At 36.2% G+C, this 23,080-nt stretch overlaps 1 protein-coding gene across 4 annotated transcripts in view; it reads right to left on the bottom strand.

Moving 5' to 3' along the window:
• LOC123526242 (D-glucuronyl C5-epimerase-like) overlaps positions 1–23,080 on the bottom strand; it is a 120,694-nt gene that overhangs the window by 76,822 nt on the left and 20,792 nt on the right. For 2 of the 4 annotated variants that reach the window (XM_053522881.1, XM_053522877.1), the window contains exon 2: positions 10,197–10,381. The exons of 1 other annotated variant lie outside the window; for it this stretch is intronic. The gene's annotated coding sequence lies outside the window, so the exon portion shown is untranslated. Of the gene's footprint in view, positions 1–3,533; positions 3,555–10,196; positions 10,382–23,080 lie in introns of those variants that run through there. One more of the 4 variants, XM_053522880.1, reaches the window with a different exon arrangement.

Below are 23,080 nucleotides of genomic sequence, written 5' to 3'. Positions count from 1 at the left end.
TACAACTTTAGCATGGTACTGATATTGAGTATTATTGTTGACCTTAAAACTTTAGGGTAGCACTTTAAATAGAAATTATGTTTCAAAGCATTCTTAAGAAATATTAAGCATTTTAATTTCCTAATACTTAATTTTGTTGTTGTTGCTTTACAATCTAAGGCATGTGCCTTTAATGGTGTGGCTCAGATACTGTTGACCTGGGAAAGTAAAGTTGTGACTGATATTGTTGACCTTGGAACTAAAAACTGATATTGCTGACCTTGGAACTTAAAACTGATATTGCTGACCTTGGAACTTAAAGATTTTAATGATATTGTTGACCTTTGCACTTAAAGGAGTGACTGATATTGTTGACCTTGGTTCTAAAAATAAAGAACTGATATTGATGACCTTAGAACTAAAAGGTGTGACTGATAATGCTGACCTTGGTACTTCAAGGTGTGACTAATACTGCTGACCTTGGCACTTAAAGAACTGATATTGATGACCTCGGCACTTAAAGGTGTGACTGATATTGATGACCTTGGCACTTAAAGGTGTGACTGATATTGTTGACCTTGGCACTTAAAGGTGTTGCTGATATTGTAGTTCTTGAAACAAAGAACTGATATTGATGACCTTGGCACTTAAAAGGTGTGACTGATATTGATGGCCTTGGCACTTAAAGGTGTGACTGATATTGTTGACTTTGGCGCTTAAAGGTGTGACTGATATTATTGATCCTGAAACTTAAAGAACTGATATTGATGACCTTTGGCACTTAAAGGTGTGACTGATTTTGTTGATCTTGAAACTTAAAGAATTGATATTGATGACCTTGGCACTTAAAAGGTGTGACTGATACTGCTGACCTTGGCGCTTAAAGGTGTGACTGATATTGTTGGTCTTGAAACTTAAAGAACTGATATTGATGACCTTGGGACTTAAAGGTGTGACTGATATTGCTGACCTTAGCGCTTAAAGGTGTGACTGATATTGTTGATCTTGAAACTTAAAGAACAGATATTGATGACCTTGGCACTTAAAGGTGTTACTGATATTGTTGACTTTGAAACTTTAAGAACTGATATTGATGACCTTGGGACATAAAGGTGTGACTGATATTGCTGACCTTGGATATTTAAGACGTTACTGATATTATTGACCTTAGGACTTTAAGGTGTAACTGATATTGTTGACCTTGGAAGTTTAGGGTGGGACTGGTATTGACGACCTTGGCACTTGTAATGTTGACGTTGGACCTTTCGGGTGGGACTGGTATTGTTGATATGGCACTTGTAATGTAGACCATGGACATTTATGGTGGGACTGGTAATGTTGACCTTATAACTTTTGGATGGGACTGGTAAAGTTGATGTTAGAACTTTAGGGTGGGACTAATAGTGTTAAGCCTTAGAACTTTAGGATGGGCTGGTAAAGTTAACCTTAGAACTTAAGTGTGGGGCTGGTACTGTTGATCCTGGAACTTTAAGTTGGCACTGATAATATTGTCTTTGGAAGGTTTGAGTGACAATGGCAGTTTTGACCACCGAACTTGACTGTGATGTTAGTAATATTGACAATAAAACTTAAAATAATAACCTTCACACTTTGGGATGGCCTTGTTTAGGTTGACCTTGAATCTTTAGAATGAACTGGCATTTCTGACCTTGAAACTTAAGGAAGACACTGATACTGCTGAGTTTAACTAGAGCTATCACTAAAGGTGATGAATGTACCCCACGCATGCACTGACACAGTACATTGCAATTTGACGCACACAAGATTGCATAATTATGTGGACTGTATGTATATAGAATGTATGTATACAGTATAGTAACAAAAAACAAAGTCCCATAACTATGCAGAATATTTATCTAAAAGAATGTAACATGCACCATGCACAACTAGGGTTGGTACTGATCACTTGTGTGAAGTTTCATTAAATTGTGTCAAGGGGATGAGGAGATATGGTGCACACAAGATTGTGTCTATGTATATAGTATAGTAACAAAAAAAAAAACAAAGTCCCATAACTCTGCAAATTTTTTTTCTGAAAGAACCTAACATGCCCCATGCACAACTACTGTTGTTACTGATCACTTGTGTGAAGTTTCATTAAATTGTGTCAAGGGGATGAGGAGAGATGGTGTGCACAAGATTGTGTCTATGTATATAGTATAGTAACAAAAAAACAAAGTCCCATAACTCTGCAAATTTTTTTTCTAAAAGAACCTAACATGCCCCATGCACAACTACTGTTGGTACTGATCACTTGGGTGAAGTTTCATTAAATTGTGTCAAGGGGATGAGGAGAGATGGTGCGCACAAGATTGTTTCTATGTATTTAGTATAGTAACAAAAAAACAAAGTCCCATAACTCTGCAAATTTTTTTTCTAAAAGAACCTAACATGCCCCATGCACAACTACTGTTGGTACTGATCACTTGTGTGAAGTTTCATTAAATTGTGTCAAGGGGATGAGGAGAGATGGTGCGCACAAGATTGTGTCTATGTATATAGTATAGTAACAAAAAAACAAAGTCCCATAACTCTGCAAATTTTTTTCTAAAAGAACCTAACATGCCCCATGCACAACTACTGTTGGTACTGATCACTTGTGTGAAGTTTCATTAAATTCTGTCAAGGGGATAAGGAGAGATGGTGCACACAAGATTGCGTCTACGGACAGACGGACAGACAGACAGACGGACAGACAGACAGACAGACAACCAGACAGACAACCTGAAACCAGTATACCCCCCCTTACAACTTTGTTGTCGGGGGGTGTCAAGGGGATGAGGAGAGATGGTGTGCACAAGACTGTGTCTATGTATATAGTATAGTAACAAAAAAACAAAGTCCCATAACTCTGCAAATTTTTTTTCTAAAAGAACCTAACATGCCCCATGCACAACTACTGTTGGTACTGATCACTTGTGTGAAGTTTCATTAAATTGTGTCAAGGGGATGAGGAGAGATGGTGCGCACAAGATTGTTTCTATGTATATAGTATAGTAACAAAAAAACAAAGTCCCATAACTCTGCAAATTTTTTTTCTAAAAGAACCTAACATGCCCCATGCACAACTACTGTTGGTACTGATCACTTGTGTGAAGTTTCATTAAATTGTGTCAAGGGGATGAGGAGAGATGGTGCGCACAAGATTGTGTCTATGTATATAGTATAGTAACAAAAAAACAAAGTCCCATAACTCTGCAAATTTTTTTTCTAAAAGAACCTAACATGCCCCATGCACAACTACTGTTGGTACTGATCACTTGTGTGAAGTTTCATTAAATTCTGTCAAGGGGATAAGGAGAGATGGTGCGCACAAGATTGCGTCTACGGACAGACGGACAGACAGACAGACAGACAGACAACCTGAAACCAGTATACCCCCCCTTACAACTTTGTTGTCGGGGGGTACAAAAACTACCAGGATGGTATACTAGCCAGTCTACAAACATATCTTTTCTAACAGCCAATGGTGGCCTTGCATATGTGCACATAAAACACAGCATGTGACTTTAGACTACCAAAAAAAACCTTACTTTTTATCTGTTTCAGGAAGCAGACCCTCCACACCAGGAATGCTCAAGATGGATAGAGAACACTTGAAAACACCTGTCAAACACCTTCACACACAACCAGTGACCATTTTCCTAATTTATGGTGATATAAATTTGACAATCTGATGACAATCTGATAAAAATGGTGGCAAGTAGAAACTGGCGACAAACACTGCCTTATCTTGCAGCTAATTTGAACAAAGGGTCACAAAGATACTTAGATTGCTAGAATTGATTTGTTGCAGGCTAATATGGTATGAGATTGAAGTTTTATATTTTTATTGAATGATTTTTTATTGGATGGTTGTTGACAAAACTTGTATGGCTCTTTCATGCAAGCTAACCACTGTGCAAAATGTTGAGAAACTATATAAATTTTGTAGAATTTGCCAAGCTAACTTTTTCATTGGGGATTCTAAAAGCCTTTAGCTATCATTCATTAAGTTTTCTTGTTCTTTGTGGTTTAATTTTATGAAATGAGTAAATTGGGAAATAAACAAGGAGCTGCACTTTCAAAAGGCAAAATCATGCCCCCAGGAGTATGACCAAAGATGTTGCTTTTCGAGGTTTTAGTGTAAGGCTGAATATCATATGAAGGTCAAGGTAATCTATATATAGATCAGACTGTAGGTCTGACCCAAGGTTTCTTGGGTGTGAGTATGAACTAAACTGGGTCATTTATGTGGATTAAAAGGTTTTAAGTTTGATAGTGAAGGACATAAATTATGAAAGTCAAGGTCATTTATAAATAGGTCGTTGCAAGGATTGTTGAGTGCAGTTATGAACTAAACTGAGTCATTAATGTGGACTGTAGGTGAAATGGTAAAATTTCATACAGACGAGCAAACAGAAAGCAGTTTGATTCCTATATGCTTGGGTGCATAAAATCATGTCATAGTGTGAATAAACAATCTAAATTCACTAGATTAGAAAAGTCACATGATCAAGTCAAATAATACTGTATCTATAAACACTAAATCAGGCTGATTTCATATAATAGCCACGCTGGATCAATTCAAACAAATCCTATACATTCATCATGCCTAATGCATTATTTTGCTTGTCTACTAAGAATTTAAGAAAGGATATACACATTGAAATAAAGACAATTTAAGAGGCCAGGTATAACAATATTATCTATCAGCCGTATAAGGTAAAACATTCTTTATGAATCAATTTATTCATTCCGTTTTGTCCGGAGAGTGATAATCGGCTGCTCACTTGGCAACTAATCCTGTGGATTTCTTTTACGATCATTTTAACGAGTTCACATTTTGATCAATAAATGCCCTTTTACGTTTTCTGTTGATCCCTAAAACAGAATATCGTGTATACTGGTTGTCAGGTAGCAAAATCTTGACTAAAAATTTTGATTGCCTTAATCTCTGACAACAAGAGAATTTTGATATGATGCAAATTGTCAATTGTCACTTTGGAGGGGTACTTTTTCAGTTGTTTATTCTCACTAAGGTGTTGGCACACATTTTTGTCAATTTACAACTGTCTAAATGTTATTTTTTTGCCTTCGATTGCACAGTTTTGCAATTTATCATATGTGGCATACAGGTATTCAATACCCCCTGGAATCTTGAAACACTTGACAGTCAAAATAATCAAACTTTCTTCATTTAGCCTGTGTGTGTGTTCGGGTTTAATGTCTTTTTCAACAATTTTTCAGTCATACAAACGACGGTGTCTACTAGTAGTAGTGAGCCCAATGCCCAACTCTATAGTGCTGGATCACTGGAATGTCACGCTGTAGACACATGATACCCCAACCAGTCACATTATACTGACACCGGGCTGACCAGTTCTAGTACTATCCCGTTATTATGCTGAGCGCCAACAGAGGAAGCTACTAGTACATTCTTTGGTATGACGTGTGCAGGGATCAAACCCGACACCTCCTGCACTTGAAGCGGGTGCTCTACCACTAAGGCTACGGAGGCGGTGTTTCATTTACCCTGATATGAACTTGTATATATTAAATCAGATTTTACCTGAAAGCTATAAAATAAATGCATTTAGTTACTTTTAATATAACTGGCTACAAGGTTATAAAACTGAGGACAAGTCTAAACCTTACCATTGGTTAATTTCCTATCAACCAATCAAATGCTAGGTTCTGGGTAAAACGTGTTCAGAAATAATTCATGTATTAGATCATGATCTCTGTCTGTAAATGCATCTAGAGATCCATTTACATGTCTAGAGATACATGTAGAAAGTCAACTAGAGATTCATTTAGATGGTCTAGAGATCCGTATCTAAGTATCTTAGTAAATCTGTCTCAAGTAAAGAAACTGTCTCTGTCTGCAGTTGCTGGTATCTCGGTGGACCTGCCTCCAGTAAAGTAACAGTCTGTGGATGCTGGTATCTCGGTGAACATGCCTCCAATAAAGTAACAGTCTGTGGATGTTGATATCTAGGTGGACCTGCCTCCAGTAAAGTAACTGTCACTGTCTGTGGATGCTGGTATCTCGGTGGCCCAGTTTCTAGTAATGTCACTGTCACTGTCTGTGGATGCTGGTATCTCGGTGGTCCTGTCTCTAGTAAAGTCACTGTCAATGTCTGAGGACACTGGTATCTCTGTGGACCTGCCTCTAATAAAGTAACTGTCACTGTCTGTTGACACTGGTATCTCTGTGGACCTGCCTCTAGTAAAGTTACTGTCACTGTCTGTGGACACTTGTATCTCAGTGGACCTGCCTCTAGTAAAGTAACTGTCACTGTCTGTGGACACTGGTATCTCGGTGGACCTGCCTCTAGTTAAGTAACTTTAGTAAAGTCACTGTCACTGTATGAGAGCCCTGGTATCTCAGTGGGACTGCCTCTAGTAAAGTCACTGTAACTGTCTGTGGAAGCTGGTATCTCAGTGGACCTGCCTCTAGTAAAGTAACTGTCACTGTCTGTGGACGCTGATATCTCAGTGGAACTGCCTCTAGTAAAGTCACTGTCTCTGGACACTAGTATCTCGGTGGACCTGCTTCTAGTAAAGTCACCGTCACTGTCTGTGGATGCTGGTATCTCAATAGACGTATCTCTAGTAAAGAAACTGTCTCTGTCTGTGGGTCTGCGGATGGTGGTATCTCAGTGGGTGGATAGTGATATCTCAGTGGCCCTATCTCTAGTAAAGTAACTGTCACTGTCTGTGGATGCTGGTATCTCTGTGGACCTATCTCTAGTAAAGTAACTGTCACTGTCTGTGGATGCTGGTATCTCTGTGGACCTATCTCTAGTAAAGTAACTGTCACTGTCTGTGGATGCTGGTATCTCTGTGGACCTATCTCTAGTAAAGTAACTGTCACTGTCTGTGGATGCTGGTATCTCTGTGGACCTATCTCTAGTTAAGTAACTGTCACTGTCTGTGGATGCTGGTATCTCAGTAGACATATCTATAGTAAAGAATCTGTCTCTGAATGTAGAGACAGAGACTGGTATCTTGGTACCCCTGTCTCTGGTAATTTACTGCCTCTTGTTGTAGATAGTGTTATTTCAGTAGACCATTCAAGTGTTTCTACACTAACTGTCTCTCTCTGTAGATGCTGAAGGTATTGTCAGTAGACCAAGTGTCTCTGGTACAGGCACTGACTTTGTGTGTAGAGTACTGTTATCCCAACACAGCTGTCTCTAGCAAATTCACTTGTGTGTCAACACTTAGTAACTGGACAGACATGGCACCCGCTACATGAACTCCCCTCCCCCATTCCCCACTCTCAACACACAGAAATTTGGGTTGTGTATTAGAACATTTGATCTTCAATCCTCTAGTTCAGTAGATCAACAGGAAAATAATATTTCATTACTTTTTTTGTTTCTCTGTTTGAACACCAGGCTTTTATCAATACCCTAAAGAAGCTCTGGTTCGGTAATCAATAGCTATTAGCAATAAACTATAGATTATTCACTGTAAAAAACACAACCAAATACTAGATACTTGAGAATTTCTAGTACAAAGATGATTACAGGGATAAAAGAAATATTTCATCTGGTTTCTTCTGAGCAAGTTAATTATTAATGGAAAATCCCTGATAAGCCCCATAATTTCCATATAAAGATTTAGGTAAAGATTGGTGCAATCCTAAAGGATTGTGACATTCGTAGAGACATTTATTCTAATTCCATTACATCAGATAATGTCGTCACATATGGATACATATACTGTAGAAGTGTGAAATTCCCGGGTCAAAATATTTACAAATTCAGCCGATTCCAGACCTTCCGGGAGCAGAAATATTTTTGCCAGTGCTAAAGCTAAGATCGTTAACCTTTGACAATAGTGACGTGTCTGAGTAAACGTGGAAATTCCGCTGGCTGATATTCTCCCATATTTGTGAACATTTCCGCTTCACGAACTTTTCCACTAACATAATAATCTTATTCCATCATAATCCATAGAGAACACTGAGTCACTTAAATAACTACCAACCCATCCATATGCTTAATGAAGTAATAAATATTAAAATATTCTGTGTTTATTTTTTCACAATTAGGAGATTTCGGGATGATAACATACTGTTTACTGTACTATGTTGATAATTTATCGCTCCCCATCTAGTACACCCATCGTCAGATTTATAGTATGTTTTATAATCTGTCCCTAATATGGTCTAGCTATTGCACTAAAAGTACCATTACCCAAAAGCTCTCCCCCACCCCTGTAAATGCTTCTTTAACAAACATAGCACAGACAAGACCAAATCTATATGCCCCCTCCACTAATGAAGTGGTGGGGGCCAAACAAACATACAATGCAACCTGTTCTTACTGTCAGAAACAGTTCTTGTTCCGAGTTCTTGAACACAAAGACCTGTTCTTGAAACTGAAAGAAATGCTGTCATAGTGCTAAACCTTTGTACTTAACTCTTCTTTGAACATTTTAAGAATAGGTTATGATCATTTTTTGTTCCCAATATGTTCAAGAACAGTTTTTTGAATATCATAAGAACAGTTCCAGAACAGTATAATTCATAATATAGACAGAAAGTTCAAAGAACGAAGGGGTGTCGGATAGCAAAGACATATATAACATTAATAAAGTCAGTTTGTAACAAAAATATAAAAACTTAATTAAAACAAGTTAATGATGCAGTAACAGATACACTATTTGAAAATGCAGCATTCACTTTGATATTTAACATTATCATTCCTGAAAAAAAAGAGCTGACTTCCAGAATGTTCCAGTAACAGAGATGCCTCTGCTACAAGGGAGGCAACTTTTGATTTAAGATAAGTTTTATAATGTTTCTTTGCAATAAAACTGTCTCCTTGTAATTCATCGGAATTATCTAATTTAGCTTAAATGTAAATATAAGCAAATTTATAAAAAGAACATGTGATACATTAATTACTCGTGCAGTTGTTTTGGAAATACTGGTTAACGTGCACACATTAAATAGATTAAGAATGCTACGCCATGAAATTGAACAAGCACATTATCTATGTAAGAAATAATGTAGCTGCCTCCATTCATTATATAAGTAAACAAGCAAAAGTTTAGAGCAAGAGGGGTCTTAATTTGTCAACTACTGCGAAATCATTAATAGTCATGGGACTAATTTTCGTGGATTTTGTGGTTGATTCAATCCACGAAAATTAATCCCAACAAACAAGTAAAATTCCAATTCATTTTATGCTCAGAACTTGAAATCCACGAATTCTTATCCCCACGAAATTGCTGATTTGACCAAAACCACGAAATTACATGCCCACAAAATTATTACAATATCTGGATCTGGATCAAATAAGCCTGGGTCATTATATATATGTCATAAAACTGACTTTTTCAAACTAGTCTCAAAAAGCTGCCATGCCATTGGTCAATTTTAAATCTGAAGTTAGGATCAACCAATCAGATGCTGAAGATTTGAAACTGGTCTCCAAAACTTAGGCCCAGACCCTGACTTAAGTGTTTAAGAAAAATCCAAACTTTAGTAAATTGACGTACTTATGTCAATTAACAAACCTAAGCATTTTCGTGAAATTGGGGCCAGGACTGGACTACAAGCCACTTGTATGCAAATTCAAGGATACCTTGCCTACACTACCTGTTGCCTGATCAAAGCATTTAGATACCCCATAATTCCCTATCAATAAACTCGCACCCAAAAATGTACTAATGACATGTTTGCTTTTAACACCTTGTAAAAAATTTCATCAGAATAATCCCAATTGTCTGCCCATATAAAACTAATAAAGTACCGAAGCCATACAGAATGAGGAAAATTACTATATCCTATAATTTCATCTATTTTGAAAAGCTTCAAACGGCAAATTCGATAGCCAATAACACCTCGCGGCACAATAGAATACTAATGAATTTGTTCCTTAAAGTAAATTTAAAACAGGCTCTTAAAGGCTCAATAAATCCCAAGTGACTACAACCACCAACAGTTTCCTGAATAGAAAATGTATCAAACAAATATTAGCATTTTAAAATGATAATGGAAACATTATTCCTGACAGCACAATAAACTGGAGGGGTTAATTTGAGCATTGGACAATACAAAAACTCTCCCAGGATACAAATATAATACCCATTCGAAATCAATCAAATTCAAATTCTGACTTTGTGAATTGTCCATATTATAAAGAACAACACAAGTATTTTTAACTATGAAAGCAGTACACAAAATATTATTATACCTTAATCCTTTCTGATAACTTATTCCGTTCTTACATAATGCAAATTTACTGCCGTAATATGACTTTAGTTCATCACAATTTCCATATAGTAGAAAATCCTCACTTATAGATTCATCACCTCTCTGTATTCTTCAATTATAAACCAAGTTACAGTTTGCTTCACAGAAAAGTTCTTGATTAGGTTCCTGAAAAGAGAGAAATTTTAATGAGTTTTATAATAGCATACAAGGCAGGGTCTTGTTGTACTGGCTCCTGATAAACCATGTTGATAGGATTGGCTTCTTTCATTTGAAAACCATATAAGCAAGTTCATGACATCAGTTTTTTTCAAATTCTGTATGTACTGAATAATTCTTGCAGGTTTGCCAAACTGCAAGAATATAAGTTGTATTCCAGCATTTGTCTTTTTCAGTATTATGGTGTCACTTTCAGATTTCAGATTCTATTAAGAGCACTATTTTGGGCTCGGGTGGCATCTGGTTTGTACCACAAACCTTTGCAACTAGAAAAGGAACAAGAGACAAAGGTGATAAACTTTCAGCAACTTTATCAAACCATTAATGGTCTTGGCAATCCCTGCATTTGTCAAAAAAAAGATTTTTTTTTTATTAACTGGATTATCACTGTGTAACTTAACCCGTGGAGATGAAGTTCATGAGTTCATCAACATTCATAAACAGTTCATATGAGCATAAATGACCCATTACTAGTCCAGTAAGTGTGTTCACGAACAATACTGGGGCTGAGTTCATGAACTATACATATCTAGCAAACATGAACAGTTCATGAATTAGATTATAAACTGGCTATAGCCCTACTTTCAGTTAATGAAATACTACATGAATTTATTCTTGAACAGTTCATGAATACCTCATAAAATTTTCGAAATGGTTGAAATAGTGTATCAAACAGTAAAACTAATGTATATGTTTATAAAATACAAACTACAGAGTTTTTCTTAAGTTAACAAGAGCTCATAGGAAACTAAATGCCCCCCTTGATGCATTCAGTAACTGCACAAAGAATAGAAATTATTTGGTCACTGTACACAAAAGTTCTACTGTTCTGGGTCAATGTGACCTTGACCTTTTACCTATTGACCTCAAAATCTACAGGGATGGTCAGCTGGCCATGATCAACCTCCCTATTAAATATCGTGGTCCTAGGCCAAAGCGTTCTCAAGATATCGTCCAGAAAGTGTTTACCTGTTCCAGGTCACTGTGACCTTGACCTTTGGCCTACAGACTCAAAACTAATATGGGTCATCAGTTGGTCATGACTAACCTCCCTGTCAACTTTCATGCAATGATTAGGAAGCTATCCAGCAAAAAGGCCAATACTAAAAATTCTCATTCCTACTTGAAAGGACAATCTTAACAAATCAAATAGTACATTAATAATGTTCAAGCAAAGATTTGCTGACTACATTGTGATCAATCTTGGAACATGGAATAACTTCAAGTCTTAAAGTCTGAAAATACCAATGATCTGAAGGAACATTTAGTCCTCAGGATTAAAATTTTGTTTCATCACAGGAAATATTATCATAACGTCTCCAGATATTGTCAGATACACACACCAATTATCAAAGATTGACGTATCTCATAAAGATGATGCATATAGTTTTCAAAATTATTTTCAAGCTAAATTTATCAATTTTCAAATCTTAAATGTTTATAGTTCATTAAAATAACATAAAAGGATGTTTCTATCAGTGATCTAATTATTAAATTTGCATGGCATCCAAAATACCTCAATTTAAAGACTTATAATGAATATAAGCTCCAAGTTTTGGGGGTTTTTTTTTTAACAGGCACACCGACACAATTATAGGTTGTACAGCAACGTTCCAGATTTTCCTGGTGAAAGATGACACCAGGTGCCCCTTCAGGCATTTATATATTTAATCACAGGCAGGATTAACCTGGGTAAAATCAACAACTGTCCATAAGAAAGCTGGATGGCTTCCCCAGCTAAAGAATTCTATGTCCCAAGTGAGGCTCAAGCCCACATAGATGAAGGGCAAGTGATTTGAAGTCGGAGCAACCTTAACCAAGTTTTAAAGCCAGTACAGTACTAAAGTAGAATGCTCATTTTACTATCACTCATAACACTATTTCCTAAAGTTTAAATTTCTCTTTTTTTAAATTTCACAAGCTGCATTCCTTTAATACCTTTAGGAAGCTTATAGCATTGCTTTTATTATTTCTGGAGATTCTTGCGTAAAGAAAACAACTTTCTCTCCTACATTAACAGGAGCACTTATTTCTCATTACAGTACAATCTGTGTTTAACGAGGCAGAAAATGATAATTACTGTGCACTTTCAATGTTTGACGGTTTGCATTAATTTTCTGTATTCTTTAATTTCTCAGGAAAGAAATACCTGCATTTTTTTCAGACAAACTGACTCATATTTTTGCCAGACTTCAAAAGCATATGGCAATCATTTTTGGTATGCTTTTGTGCATAATGCACATAATGCAGTAATAGTTTTACTATCGAGTTACCAGTAAATGAGACATTCAAAAGCACAGTTTTTGACTGTCTTAAACTTATACCAAGTTATTTTATGGGAGACTTATTGTGAAACATGTTGTATCACTTATATTAACCACTCTTGACATCTCATTCCTGAGGAAACCCATAACCATTGAGGTACAAGAGAAGAGGCAGTTTCCCTTTTCATGCTGAGCACCTAGCACGGGAGCTACTACTGGTACCATTTGATTCTGCCAGGGATCAATTACCTTCTGTTCATTAGGCTTCTTAGGCCTTTAAAGCCATTCTACCGATTTTATGCATAAAATGAATTTTTCTAGTTGTAATGTCCAAGACATTAACATACATAAATAAGTTACAGTAAAATAATCTTGCTGGCAAAATATTTCATTCGAGAAACAGCTATATCATACCGTCACAGAAAAATCTAAATGAGGTTTACCAATAGCTGAACATGAAAATAAAACTGAAATTAAAAGCGCAGGGAAAAAAACTGCCGAGCTGGGTGTTTATGTACCATTGTTAAAACAAAATCATCCAAAATACAGTTCAGACCCATACTGTTCTTCTTTGAAGAAGTGGGGATTTCAGATTTTCCACATGACTTGAAATAGGTTATGGTTTGACAAACTCGCTCAAAGGAATTCACACAATTATGCTTCATCTCTAGGGCAGCGCGCCGCCACGCGTGCTTGGAATGCATTAAGCTCACTTTCAATTCTCACTTGTGAATAAATTAACATACTGATATGTTGTTTGCTATGCAATCTAAAGCAGTAATACTTCTTAAATTCTTCTTAATGTCAATATAAAAATGCGAATGACAAAATAGTGGCTTTATGACTGGAATAATCTGTTCAATGTAATCTTTAACCTTCCAGAATGTGGAATTAAAGCTGCAACAAAAATCACTTTATAACCCTCATTTCAGTTTCATTTTAAATTACTTTCCTGATCAATTTTAACTGTTATAATCACATATTTGATAAATATATTTCTTGCAGAAACATAAAAAAAAAATGCAATGATAAACCAAATAAGTATTTAAACACATATATATATAAATATATTCTTAAATAAAAACTTGAACAACCTGGCAACCTCTAATTATGTGACACCCCTCTTATGTGACACACACAATATGGTATTAAGTCTTGCTACTGTCGCACAATATATGTTCCTTTGTACATTTTTTATAGTATAGTGTTATCAAAATAAATCAGAATGATAATTAAATAAAATATGATGATACATATTTGTTAGCAGCAGCTTAACTAATGTACGTATTAGCCAATTTAGCGAAAACAAAACGTTAGAAGATCACATTTACCTTTTCAGTCTGTAGGTTAAGTATGTGTTGCCAATTGCTAACTCATCTACATGATGAACTTGTTCACTGTTACTAGGACTGGGACGATTACTAGGTTAATCAGATCCGATTCAATTACTAGGTGAAACCAGTTTCAATTTTGCAAAACCGCTAATCGCTTTCTAACAATAAATATCATGAATCATACTTTATACATTCCTCTCACTAGCACATAGACCCGCAGTATATTCCCGCTAAAACACATTGAACATAGTCAATAGTCTCGGATTTGCCTGTCGTGATAATTCTGTGTAAAATAAATTACACCAAATATGACTTAATTATTAATTATCACACTGCTTGCAAACGATTAAGTCCGTAAGTTCCTAATGTATTCAGCTGCTGGAAGAACCTTGATACAGTCGTCAGGAGAGAAAACAGCATTTTAAATATGGTGGCCGATAACTGGTTCGGTTCGATTTCATACAAATGATTACTGTTAGTGACAAATGTCCCCGAAGTGTGCCCAAGAATGCTACAGTTGTCTGCGCAAAATAAATAAAATTTAAATACTGACCTTGACCTTGACCCGAGAGACCTGGATCAAGCACATAGCATATTTTAAATAGTTATTTGCACAAAATGACTTCTAAATCCATACATAAATGATTAAAAAGAAATAATGACTGCATGCAGAAAACCGCTATGTCAAATTGTGACCTTGACCTTGATCCAAGAGATCCGAGTCATTGACATGACACACCCTTGGGATTAGATGAACATTTGTGCAAATCTATTTCAAAATCCCTGCATGTGCCAAAAAGATTTGGACCGTACAAAAAAAAAATCACACATCATTTTGTGACTTTGACCTCAACCTGAGAGACCCGGGTCACAAGCCTTCCCAAGATAGTTAACATTTGTGTCAAATTATTTTCAAATCCCCCTATGAATGTTGAAGTTACAGCCCTGAAAAAATTTAAACAGACGCACACACACACATGGAAGGACAGTTAAATATTGACATTTTAATATGCCCAACTTCCGGGGGCATAAAAACTTGACTAGATTAATTAGACTGAAATGATTATTACAAAAATTATTTGTTGGAATTGGTTTAAATTAATTTTCCAACAATACCATTAAATAGAATCAAGTTAGCATTTGCTTGAATAATCTGTCCAACTAAATCTGTCAACAGTATAACCACACATGCATATCAAATCGCCACTTCACCTTTTTTGCTCTTCGCTTCAAACACATGAATACTAATAAGGCGTAAACAACCGGATTACATTTACTTACAGTGATAGTTATTTTTCAATTTCAAAATAAATCAAATTTATTTGAAGTATTTAAACTGATCCAATCCATTCAAATATGAATGCGAAGGGAAGATCTAGCTTACTTCCTTGAATATGACAGGCAAGATTCCAATTATGTTATACAACATTCTTAGTTGGCTTGTTTTCAGTTGCATCCAAGGAGGAGCCGGGGGGGGGGGGGGGGGGGGGGGGCATCTTATATAGCAGTCGCTGCCACTATAACTGCTAGTGCATGGCATTTGCTAGCTGTATGGAGTTTTTTTGCAGATTTGATTATAGTTTTGAATGTGTGAACTGCATAACTAGGAAACAATGTTTAGATCTAGAACTGTCAGTGGACAGCACGCTCGACTATTCTCAGTGCCTGATAGTATAATATAAGCAATGAGTAAAACTTTAACATTACAATAAGCATATTCTAAGTCGCAAAGGGGCCATAATTCAGTCAAAATGCTTGATAGAGTTGCCTCCTCCTTTTTACAGACTGGGGTCATGATGGTAAACAAGTATGCAAAATCTGAAAGCAATATCTCAATGGACTTTAGAAATATTTGGGGTGGTACGCAAACTTTAACATTTATTCTAAGTCGAAAAGGGGCCATAATTCAGTCAATATGCTTGATAAAGTTGCCTCCTCCTTTTTACAGACTGGGGTCATGATGGTAAACAAGTATGCAAAATATGAAAGCAATATCTCAATGGACTTTGAAAATATTTGGGGTGGTACGCAAACTTTAACATTTGTGTGATGCTCACGCTCACGCCGACGCCGGGGCGAGTAGGATAGCTCACCTATTCTTCGAATAGTCGAACTAAAAACCATGTTTTAACATTAATAATGCATGAAAACAGGTTATAATTTATGTCCAAGGAATAATTTCACGAGGGCGTAACACTAGTGAATTAATATTTGTGGATGTATAACCGATTTGGGTGTATTAATTTAAGTAAAACACAATTTTGCTATACATTATTTTGATGCTAATATGCTCTTAATATAAACAGTAGATAAAATATAGTAGCGCTATTTCTTAGTCGCAGCAAAAAAATAGACATCATCGCACGTTAATGTGACATCATTTTCGTGTAAGCTTGTTTTAACAGAAATAAACATATTAGAATGATTTATACAGGATGTTTCTTCCTAATTGTCGTCTCTTGATGCTTCAGATGTGTGTGTTCAGGTATACTGTCTCTTGATGCTTCAGGTGTGTGTGTTCAGGTATACTGTCTCTTGACGCTTCAGGTGTGTGTGTTCAGGTATACTGTCTCCTGATGCTTCAGATGTGTGTGTTCAGGTATACTGTCTCTTGATGCTTCAGATGTGTGTGTTCAGGTATATTGTCTCTTGATGCTTCAGGTGTGTGTGTTCAGGTATACTGTCTCTTGATGCTTCTGGTATGTGTGTTCAGTAGTGATGGGCAAATCGGTTAGATTTGCCAACCGATTAATCGGCATAATTGGACAAGCCAACGGATTCGATTAATCGGATATAATCGGATAATTGGTTACTCTAGTTACATATCTATAAGTTCACACTGCAGTGTATGTTTTATGTCATTACTTAAGAAATGAACCACACAGACATTAAATATTCTATTTCTACTATTGTATCCCTTCATAAACACGAGTAAGTGAGCATAACAGTGAAATATTTGTGAAGATAGTCAATCTGACTAAAGTACATCTCCTATTACGCTACGCATAGGATCTGAGAACGACCTATTCATAGCCTCGTTCTGACGACCCTTTCGCTAGCCAATCAGAGCTTAACTTACAACATTTTGCAAATCTACCTGTAGACTTGACTTTTGATATTTACAATTCTTATGTCATAATGTGTCAGAGAGCCGGTTAGCTCAGTCGGTAGGCCACTCGCTTTGTAAACGAGGGGTCCCGGGTTCGAGCCCTGGAGGGACTGCACATTTTTCTTACTCTGTGACATTCGAACAAGTCGTCTGATTGGTTAAAATAAAAATAGCAATACTGGAAATCCAAAATATACAGAAGACGTATGTGAATGGGTCGTTCTCAGATCTTCGTTTAGAAGATCAATTACTTAAGTCAGATTGTGAAGATAGTAAACTTCAAATCAGGTACTCTTAATTTCACCAGTGACTTATCCAGTGTTATTTAATTAAACTTTTTATTTGGAGCAAAAAAGTATTAACGATTTATTAATTCTTCATTAACGACTGGAATGATTTCAATCCCACAAAAAGCAAAAAATCAAAATACCTTTGCTAATATGCTTGCGTAAGTCTTACGGCATGCAATGCATACTGCCATACTTATGTCAAGAGTTTAGGTTGATAGTTTTCCCGGCTTAACTTTGTAAAAGCCACGTATCTTATCACAGACGACTTCTATTTCTTTTGAGACTTCGGAGGAAGCCATTTTTACGTAGTTTCCCTTGGCGTAACTGCCCCAAAGAACCGTAGATACCAGAAAGAACAAGAGGGCCATGATGGCCCTATATCGCTCACCTGTTATCATTGCACTTGAGGACAAGAAGGTCCTCAGAAAAAATATCCAAGTCCAAAGGACAGGAACAACAAAGGGAAGAAATTTAACCAAAAAGAAAAAAAAATCTTACAAGGTATAGATATGTTAAAATACACCTAAAAAATTGGAGGTACCATCCATGTTGTACCACAGAAAACTGGTCTCGTGTTTTCCCTACGGCCAATAATAAAAAAAGTTACTAAAAATAGGCTATTTATAGTAACGTAAAAGGGAAGTAATTAAAAAAAAATATTGTAAGTGGACAAAAGAAGGATCTGCCAAATAAATCTGTTGACATAAATGAAATTTCAGATCAGTATCTTCATTAGTTATGGAGATATAACAATTTTAATTTGAAATAAAGGGAGGTAATTTGACATAAAATCAGTCCATAGTTATCTACCCTTATTGTCTCAGTCCAACTAATAACAATAATGAAATTTCAAATAAGTCCTGTAAGTACTTACTGATATAAATCCATTTTGATTACAATCAGGGGAGGTAATCAGATATAAAATAACTCTGGAACCTATGATTGGATCTGATTTGTCATGGAATCCAAGATTTCTTGTTGTTGAAGGTATTTTGGAAGTTTGTATCAAATAAAACCATAAATGAAGTCTCTATATGGCTGCAAAAGCCAAAATAGCCAATTTTGTACCTTCAAGGGGCCATAACTCTGGAACCCATGATGGAATCTGGCCAGTTGAAGAAAGGAAGCAAGATCTTGTGGTGATACAAGTTGTGTGCAAGTTTGGTTAAAATCAAATCATAAATGAAGCTGCTATTGTGCAGACAAGGTCAAAATAGCTAATTCTGGCCCTTTCAGGGGCCATAACTCTGGAACCCATAATGGGATCTGGCCGGTTCAAGAGAGGAACCAAGATCTTATGGCGACACAAGTTTTGTGCAAGTTTGATTAAATTCAAATCATAAATGAAGCTGCTATTGTGCAGACAAGGTCAAAATAGCTAATTCTGGCCCTTTCAGGGGCCATCACTCTGGAACCCATAACGGAATCTCGCCAGTTCAAGAAAGGAACCGAGATCTTATAGTGATACAAGTTGTGTGCAAGTTTGGTTAAAATCAAATCATAAATGAAGCTGCTATTGTGCAGACAAGGTCAAAATAGCTAGTTTTGGCCCTTTCAGGGGCCATAACTCTGGAACCCATAATGGGATCTGGCCAGTTCAAGAAAGGAACCGTGATCTTATGGTGATACAAGTTGTGTGCAAGTTTGGTTAAAATAAAATCATAAATGAAACCACTATCGTGCAGACAAGAAATTGTTGACGGACGCACGAAACAGACGCACGGACACACGACGGACAAAGGGTGATCACAAAAGCTCACCTTGTCACTATGTGACAGGTGAGCTAAAAAGGTCAGAAACAACTAATTTATCCCTTTAGGGTGCAAAGTAATTAATCGGTCAGGGAAAAGTGAAGTCGGCGATCACACTCATGAATGCAATGCCGACGATTAGTCGATTGTCGCCCCATCACTAGTGTTCAGGTATACTGTCTCTTGATGCTTCAGGTGTGTGTGTGTTCAGGTATACTGTCTTTTTCAACAATTTCTCAATCCTATGAAAGATGATGTCCACTTGTAGCAGTGAGCACAAAGCCCAACTTTATAGTGCTGCTTCAATGAAATATCATGCAGTAGACACATGACATCATACCCCACCCATTATACTGACACTGGACTGACCAATCCCAAAACTAATCTCTTAGTACTGCATGTGCTATGTGCTGTACTAGATACTGGCTGGCATTTGCTGCCATATATTTTAGTTATTCCTTACATATAATAATACTAGTACACTTTATGGTGTTTACTGCATAATCAAAATTTATCTTGCTGCACTAGAATCTACATGGTGTTACCGTCCACATTTGTTTTTTGATGCTCTATTATTAAAGGATGGTGCAAAGCACAAACTAGTACATCTCAAAGAAGCAAAAAGTATATGCCTAAACTACTAAAGTCTCGCCAAACCCCATCTTCCAAAAAAAAAAAAGTTAAAAATTGTCTCTAGTACTAACTTTAATTTAAAACCTTTTGATGTATTTCAGTTTTTTGACACCACTGTCCTTACAGTAAGCTGATGACATCAGGCTATCATAAAAATCATATGATGAATTGAGCCCTGATTTCCAAAATAAAGACCCTTCTAAGATCTAGTGATGATAAAGGATTGATGTGTGATGATAAACGATTGATGCATGATGATTGCGATTGATGACATGAATGATAAAATAATTATCTTGTTTCTTAGACTGGTTCACTAAACTGCCATTCATCAAGATTTTATTTACAGGAGATTTTTTCAAAACCAGTCCATCAACTTATCTTAATCAGATCTTATGTCATACTGAGCAAAATATTTGTTTCAACTGTACTGCTTCACAATTATACTAATATAGCAGAACAAAAATGGAGTTAAAAAAGTATCAATCTTTATTAATTGCCACTTACAGACCACCCAGATGATTTAATAGATTATAAAAAAAGTTTATTAAAATAGTCCCTTTGAGGTTAAGAATGTAATAATTCTACTGCTGAATTTATTTTTTATGTATAACATTGACTTGATCAAGAGAGATATCAATTTGCACAAGTACTGCCTCCCTACAAGACGGTGGGCCCCTTAAAGATGCTAGAAACAGTGCTAAATGTTATAACGAAAATTAAACAGTTATTATATATCCTTATTAATGTCTCATATTCAAATGTGTTTATCAATCGTGAAATTATCAGTAGTTTGTCTATATGACTATATTATCAAGTTGTGCTGTGACGATACGATGTTTGTGCTATGTGACTGATATATACTCAGTAGTTTGTGCTATGTGACTGGTAATACTCAGTAGTTTGTGCTATGTGACTGATATATACTCAGTAGTTTGTGCTATATGACTGATATATACTCAGTAGTTTGTGCTATGTGACTGGTATATACGCAGTAGTTTGTGCTATATGACTGATATATACTCAGTAGTTTGTGCTATGTGACTGATATATACTCAGTAGTTTGTGCTATATGACTGATATATACTCAGTAGTTTGTGCTATGTGACTGGTATATACGCAGTAGTTTGTGCTATGTGACTGGTATATACGCAGTAGTTTGTGCTATATGACTGATATATACTCAGTAGTTTGTGCTATATGACTGGTATATACGCAGTAGTTTGTGCTATGTGACTGGTATATACTCAGTAGTTTGTGCTATGTGACTGGTATATACGCAGTAGTTTGTGCTATGTGACTGATATATACGCAGTAGTTTGTGCTATGTGACTGGTATATACGCAGTAGTTTGTGCTATATGACTGATATATACGCAGTAGTTTGTGCTATATGACTGATATATACGCAGTAGTTTGTGCTATGTGACTGATATATACGCAGTAGTTTGTGCTATGTGACTGATATATACGCAGTAGTTTGTGCTATGTGACTGGTATATACGCAGTAGTTTGTGCTATGTGACTGGTATATACGCAGTAGTTTGTGCTATGTGACTGATATATACTCAATAGTTTGTGCTATGTGACTGGTATATACGCAGTAGTTTGTGCTATGTGACTGATATATACTCAGTAGTTTGTGCTATGTGACTGATATATACTCAGTAGTTTGTGCTATATGACTGATATATACTCAGTAGTTTGTGCTATATGACTGATATATACTCAGTAGTTTGTGCTATGTGACTGGTATATACTCAGTAGTTTGTGCTATATGACTGGTATATACGCAGTAGTTTGTGCTATGTGACTGGTATATACTCAGTAGTTTGTGCTATAGACTGGTATATACTCATAGTTTGTGCTATGTGACTGGTATATACTCAGTATTTGTGCTATATGACTGGTATATACTCAATAGTTTGTGCTATATGACTGGTATATACTCAATAGTTTGCAGTACTTTGTGCTATATGACTGGTATATACTTAGTAGTTTGTGCTATATGACTGGTATATACTCAGTACTTTGTGCTATATGACTGGTATATACTCAGTAGTTTGTGCTATATGACTGATATATACTCAGTAGTTTGTGCTATGTGACTGGTATATACGCAGTAGTTTGTGCTATGTGACTGGTATATACGCAGTAGTTTGTGCTATATGACTGATATATACGCAGTAGTTTGTGCTATGTGACTGATATATACGCAGTAGTTTGTGCTATGTGACTGATATATACGCAGTAGTTTGTGCTATGTGACTGGTATATACGCAGTAGTTTGTGCTATGTGACTGGTATATACGCAGTAGTTTGTGCTATGTGACTGGTATATACGCAGTAGTTTGTGCTATATGACTGGTATATACGCAGTAGTTTGTGCTATGTGACTGGTATATACTCAGTAGTTTGTGCTATATGACTGATATATACTCAGTAGTTTGTGCTATATGACTGGTATATACGCAGTAGTTTGTGCTATATGACTGATATATACTCAGTAGTTTGTGCTATGTGACTGGTATATACGCAGTAGTTTGTGCTATGTGACTGGTATATACGCAGTAGTTTGTGCTATATGACTGATATATACTCAATAGTTTGTGCTATATGACTGATATATACGCAGTAGTTTGTGCTATGTGACTGGTATATACGCAGTAGTTTGTGCTATATGACTGATATATACGCAGTAGTTTGTGCTATATGACTGATATATACGCAGTAGTTTGTGCTATGTGACTGATATATACGCAGTAGTTTGTGCTATGTGACTGATATATACGCAGTAGTTTGTGCTATGTGACTGGTATATACGCAGTAGTTTGTGCTATGTGACTGGTATATACGCAGTAGTTTGTGCTATGTGACTGATATATACTCAATAGTTTGTGCTATGTGACTGGTATATACGCAGTAGTTTGTGCTATATGACTGATATATACTCAGTAGTTTGTGCTATGTGACTGATATATACTCAGTAGTTTGTGCTATATGACTGATATATACTCAGTAGTTTGTGCTATGTGACTGGTATATACTCAGTAGTTTGTGCTATATGACTGGTATATACGCAGTAGTTTGTGCTATGTGACTGGTATATACTCAGTAGTTTGTGCTATACGACTGGTATATACTCAATAGTTTGTGCTATACGACTGGTATATACTCAGTACTTTGTGCTATACGACTGGTATATACTCAATAGTTTGTGCTATATGACTGGTATATACTCAATAGTTTGCAGTACTTTGTGCTATATGAC

This window comes from Mercenaria mercenaria, chromosome 14 (genome assembly GCF_021730395.1).
Source record: "Mercenaria mercenaria strain notata chromosome 14, MADL_Memer_1, whole genome shotgun sequence".
Lineage (NCBI taxonomy): Eukaryota > Metazoa > Mollusca > Bivalvia > Venerida > Veneridae > Mercenaria > Mercenaria mercenaria.
This window is presented reverse-complemented; position numbering and strand designations above follow the sequence as displayed.